The sequence below is a fragment of the Theropithecus gelada genome, chromosome 9, assembly GCF_003255815.1.
Source record: "Theropithecus gelada isolate Dixy chromosome 9, Tgel_1.0, whole genome shotgun sequence".
Classification (NCBI taxonomy): domain Eukaryota; kingdom Metazoa; phylum Chordata; class Mammalia; order Primates; family Cercopithecidae; genus Theropithecus; species Theropithecus gelada.
In genome coordinates, this window is record NC_037677.1 from 4,861,683 (window position 1) to 4,867,897 (window position 6,215).

Sequence of the window (6,215 nt, forward strand, 5' to 3'; positions counted from 1 at the left end):
CAGAAACAGGAATGAATTCAAACATGATTCAGCAATTCTCATCCTCTCTCTTGTGCATCAGCAATTTTTCTCTTTCTACTAGAATCTTCCTAAGAGCATGTAGGCATGCTGTGTTTTCTGCCATCTCAAAGAAAATTGTCATTTGACTCCATTAGTTTCTCCAGGGACTTCTCAATTCTCAGGTGTATTTATAACCCATTATTTGAATACTTTCTACACTTGTGTATCTAATTCTTCTCTTCCTACATTTTTTTGAATGCACTCTATTCAGGTTCTTGCCTCCACCAACTTATCAAAATTGAGACAAGGGAGAGGATTTTGAAATATAACAAATGAGTATTAGGCTTAATACCTGGGTAACAAAATACTCTGTAGAACAAACCCCCATGGCATGAGTTTACCTATATAGTAAACCTGCTCGTGCATCCGTGAACTGAAAATAAAAGTTACAAATACTGAAAATAAAAAAGTTTTGGGGACCTAAATTACATTATTTAATTCCAATTCTGAACAAGTATATTATTTAATATTTATGAATCAATTCTGATACTAATTCTGAACAATTACATTATTTAATAATTACGAAAAAAATAAATTAAAAGAAATACACATAACAGTGTCATGGCTAGCCTTTGACATTCTCTTAAAAAATTAAAGCACAAGGGGGGTGGAGCAAGATGGCCGAATAGGAACAGCTCCAGTCTCCAACTCCCAGCGTGAGCGATCAGAAGACCGGTGATTTCTGCATTTTCAACTGAGGTACTGGGTTAATCTCACTAGGGAGTGCCGGACAATCGGTGCTGGTCAGCTGCTGCAGCCCGACCAGCGAGAGCTGAAGCAGGGCGAGGCATCGCCTCACCTGGGAAGCGCAAGGGGAAAGGGAATCCCTTTTCCTAGCCAGGGGAACTGAGACACACAACACCTGGAAAATTGGGTAAATCCCACCCCAATACTGCGCTTTAAGCAAACAGGCACACCAGGAGATTATATCCCACACCTGGCCGGGAGGGTCCCACGCCCACAGAGCCTCCCTCATTGCTAGCACAGCAGTCTGAGATCTCGCGGCAAGGCAGCAGCGAGGCTGGGGGAGGGGCACCTGCCATTTTTGAGGCTTAAGTAGGTAAACAAAGCCGCTGGGAAGCTCGAACTGGGTGGAGCTCACAGAAGCTCAAGGAAACCTGCCTGTCTCTGTAGACTCCACCTCTGGGGACAGGGCACAGTAAACAACAACAAAAGCAGCAGAAACCTCTGCAGACGCAAACGACTCTGTCTGACAGCTTTGAAGGGGGCAGTGGATCTCCCAACACGGAGGTTGAGATCTGAGAAGGGACAGACTGCCTGCTCAAGTGGGTCCCTGACCCCTGAGTAGCCTAACTGGGAGACATCCCCCACTAGGGGCAGTCTGACACCCCACACCTCACAGGGTGGAGTACACCCTTGAGAGGAAGCCTCTAAAGCAAGAATCAGACAGGGACACTCGCTGTTCAGCAATATTCTATCTTCTGCAGCCTCTGCTGCTGACACCCAGGCAAACAGGGTCTGGAGTGGACCTCAAGCAATCTCCAACAGACCTACAGCTGAGGGTCCTGACTGTTAAAAGGAAAACTATCAAACAGGAAGGACACCTACACCAAAACCCCATCAGTACGTCACCATCATCATCAAAGACCAGAGGCAGATAAAACCACAAAGATGGGGAAAAAGCAGGGCAGAAAAGCTGGAAATTCAAAAAATAAGAGCGCATCTCCCCCGGCAAAGGAGCGCAGCTCATCGCCAGCAACGGATCAAAGCTTGATGGAGAATGACTTTGATGAGATGAGAGAAGAAGGCTTCAGTCCATCAAACTTCTCAGAGCTAAAGGAGGAATTACGTACCCAGCACAAAGAAACTAAAAATCTTGAAAAAAAGTGGAAGAATTGATGGCTAGAGTAATTAATGCAGAGAAGGTCATAAACGAAATGAAAGAGATGAAAACCATGACACGAGAAATATGTGACAAATGCACAAGCTTCAGTAACCGACTCGATCAACTGGAAGAAAGAGTATCAGCGATTAAGGATCAAATGAACGAAATGAAGCGAGAAGAGAAACCAAAAGAAAAAAGAAGAAAAAGAAATGAACAAAGCCTGCAAGAAGTATGGGATTATGTAAAAAGACCTAATCTACGTCTGATTGGGGTGCCTGAAAGTGAGGGGGAAAATGGAACCAAGTTGGAAAACACTCTTCAGGATATCATCCAGGAGAACTTCCCCAACCTAGTAGGGCAGGCCAACATTCAAATCCAGGAAATACAGAGAACGCCACAAAGATACTCCTCGAGAAGAGCAACTCCAAGACACATAATTGCCAGATTCACCAAAGTTGAAATGAAGGAAAAAATCTTAAGGGCAGCCAGAGAGAAAGGTCGGGTGATGGACACAAAGGGGAGTCCATCAGACTAACAGCAGATCTCTCGGCAGAAACTCTACAAGCCAGAAGAGAGTGGGGGCCAATATTCAACATTCTTAAAGAAAAGAATTTTAAACCCAGAATTTCATATCCAGCCAAACTAAGTTTCATAAGTGAAGGAGAAATAAAATCCTTTACAGATAAGCAAATGCTTAGAGGTTTTGTCACCACTAGGCCTGCCTTACAAGAGACCCTGAAGGAAGCACTAAACATGGAAAGGAACAACCGGTACCAGCCATTGCAAAAGCATGCCAAAATGTAAAGACCAGTTAGGCTAGGAAGAAACTGCATCAACTAATGAGCAAAATAACCAGTTAATATCATAATGGCAGGATCAAGTTCACACATAACAATATTAACCTTAAATGTAAATGGACTAAATGCTCCAATTAAAAGACACAGACTGGCAAACTGGATAAAGAGTCAAGACCCATCAGTCTGCTGTATTCAGGAGACCCATCTCACACGCAGAGACATACATAGGCTCAAAATAAAGGGATGGAGGAAGATTTACCAAGCAAATGGAGAACAAAAAAAAGCAGGGGTTGCAATACTAGTCTCTGATAAAACGGACTTTAAACCATCAAAGATCAAAAGAGACAAAGAAGGCCATTACATAATGGTAAAAAGATCAACTCAACAGGAAGAGCTAACTATTCTAAATATATATGCACTCAGTACAGGAGCACCCAGATTCATAAAGCAAGTCCTTAGAGACTTACAAAGAGACTTAGACTCCCATACAATAATAATGGGAGACTTCAACACTCCACTGTCAACATTAGACAGATCAACGAGACAGAAAGTTAACAAGGATATCCAGGAATTGAACTCATCTCTGCAGCAAGCAGACCTAATAGACATCTATAGAACTCTCCACCCCAAATCAACAGAATATACATTCTTCTCAGCACCACATCGCACTTATTCCAAAATTGACCACATAATTGGAAGTAAAGCACTCCTCAGCAAATGTACAAGAACAGAAATTGTAACAAACTGTCTCTCAGACTCAGTGCAATCAAACTAGAACTCAGGACTAAGAAACTCAATCAAAACCGCTCAACTACATGGAAACTGAACAACCTGCTCCTGAATGACTACTGGGTACATAACGAAATGAAGGCAGAAATAAAGATGTTCTTTGAAACCAATGAGAACAAAGATACAACATACCAGAATCTCTGGGACACATTTAAAGCAATGTGTCGAGGGAAATTTATAGCACTAAATGCCCACAAGAGAAAGCAGGAAAGATCTAAAATTGACACTCTAACATCACAATTAAAAGAACTAGAGAAGCAAGAGCAAACGCATTCAAAAGCTAGCAGAAGGCAAGAAATAACTAAGATCAGAGCAGAACTGAAGGAGATAGAGACACAAAAAACCCTCCAAAAAATCAATGAATCCAGGAGTTGGTTTTTTGAAAAGATCAACAAAATTGACAGACCGCTAGCAAGACTAATAAAGAAGAAAAGAGAGAAGAATCAAATAGACGCAATAAAAAATGATAAAGGGGATATCACCACCGACCCCATAGAAATACAAACTACCATCAGAGAATACTATAAATACCTCTACGCAAATAAACTAGAAAATCTAGAAGAAATGGATAATTTCCTGGACACTTACACTCTTCCAAGACTAAACCAGGAAGAAGTTGAATCCCTGAATAGACCAATAGCAGGCTCTGAAATTGAGGCAATAATTAATAGCCTACCAACCAAAAAAAGTCCAGGACCAGATGGATTCACAGCTGAATTCTACCAGAGGTACAAGGAGGAGTTGGTACCATTCCTTCTGAAACTATTCCAATCAATAGAAAAAGAGGGAATCCTCCCTAACTCATTTTATGAGGCCAACATCATCCTGATACCAAAGCCTGGCAGAGACACAACAAAAAAAGAGAATTTTAGACCAATATCCCTGATGAACATCGATGCAAAAATCCTCAATAAAATACTGGCAAACCGGATTCAGCAGCACATCAAAAAGCTTATCCACTATGATCAAGTGGGCTTCATCCCTGGGATGCAAGGCTGTTTCAACATTTGCAAATCAATAAACATAATCCAGCATATAAACAGAACCAAAGACAAGAACTACATGATTATCTCAATAGATGCAGAAAAGGCTTTTGACAAAATTCAACAGCCCTTCATGCTAAAAACGCTCAATAAATTCGGTATTGATGGAACGTACCTCAAAATAATAAGAGCTATTTATGACAAACCCACAGCCAATATCATACTGAATGGGCAAAAACTGGAAAAATTCCCTTTGAAAACTGGCACAAGACAGGGATGCCCTCTCTCACCACTCCTATTCAACATAGTGTTGGAAGTTCTGGCTAGGGCAATCAGGCAAGAGAAAGAAATCAAGGGTATTCAGTTAGGAAAAGAAGAAGTCAAATTGTCCCTCTTTGCAGATGACATGATTGTATATTTAGAAAATCCCATTGTCTCAGCCCAAAATCTCCTTAAGCTGATAAGCAACTTCAGCAAAGTCTCAGGATACAAAATTAATGTGAAAATATCACAAGCATTCATATACACCAGTAACAGACAAACAGAGAGCCAAATCATGAATGAACTTCCATTCACAATTGCTTCAAAGAGAATAAAATACCTAGGAATCCAACTTCCAAGGGATGTAAAGGACCTCTTCAAGGAGAACTACAAACCACTGCTCAGTGAAATAAAAGAGGACACAAACAAATGGAAGAACATACCATGCTCATGGATAGGAAGAATCAATATCGTGAAAATGGCCATACTGCCCAAGGGAATTTATAGATTCAATGCCATCCCCATCAAGCTACCAACGAGTTTCTTCACAGAATTGGAAAAAACTGCTTTAAAGTTCATATGGAACCAAAAAAGAGCCTGCATCTCCAAGACAATCCTAAGTCAAAACAACAAAGCTGGAGGCATCACGCTACCTGACTTCAAACTATACTACAAGGCTACAGTAACCAAAACAGCATGGTACTGGTACCAAAACAGAGATATAGACCAATAGAACAGAACAGAGTCCTCAGAAATAATACCACACATCTACAGCCATCTGATCTTTGACAAACCTGAGAGAAACAAGAAATGGGGAAAGGATTCCCTATTTAATAAATGGTGCTGGAAAAATTGGCTAGCCATAAGTAGAAAGCTGAAACTGGATCCTTTCCTTACTCCTTATATGAAAATTAATTCAAGATGGATTAGAGACTTAAATGTTAGACCTAATACCATAAAAACCCTAGAGGAAAAATTAGGTAGTACCATTCAGGACATAGGCATGGGCAAAGACTTCATGTCTGAAACACCAAAAGCAACGGCAGCAAAAGCCAAAATTGACAAATGGGATCTCATTAAACTAAAGAGCTTCTGCACAGCAAAAGAAACTACCATCAGAGTGAACAGGCAACCTACAGAATGGGAGAAAATTTTTGCAATCTACTCATCTGATAAAGGGCTAACATCCAGAACCTACAAAGAACTCAAACAAATTTACAAGAAAAAAACAAACAACCCCATCAAAAAGTGGGCAAAGGATATGAACAGACATTTCTCAAAAGAAGACATTCATACAGCCAACAGACACATGAAAAAATGCTCATCATCACTGGCCATCAGAGAAATGCAAATCAAAACCACAATGAGATACCATCTCACACCAGTTAAAATGGCAATCATTAAAAAGTCAGGAAACAACAGGTGCTGGAGAGGATGTGGAGAAATAGGAACACCTTTACACTGTTGGTGGGATTGTAA

The 6,215-nt window shown here is 40.7% G+C and overlaps 1 protein-coding gene across 2 annotated transcripts in view; it reads left to right on the forward strand.

The window, feature by feature from the left end:
- The window catches only part of LOC112631309 (aldo-keto reductase family 1 member C1 homolog), a 91,595-nt gene that overhangs the window by 27,417 nt on the left and 57,963 nt on the right, over positions 1 to 6,215 (forward strand). The window lies entirely within an intron of this gene.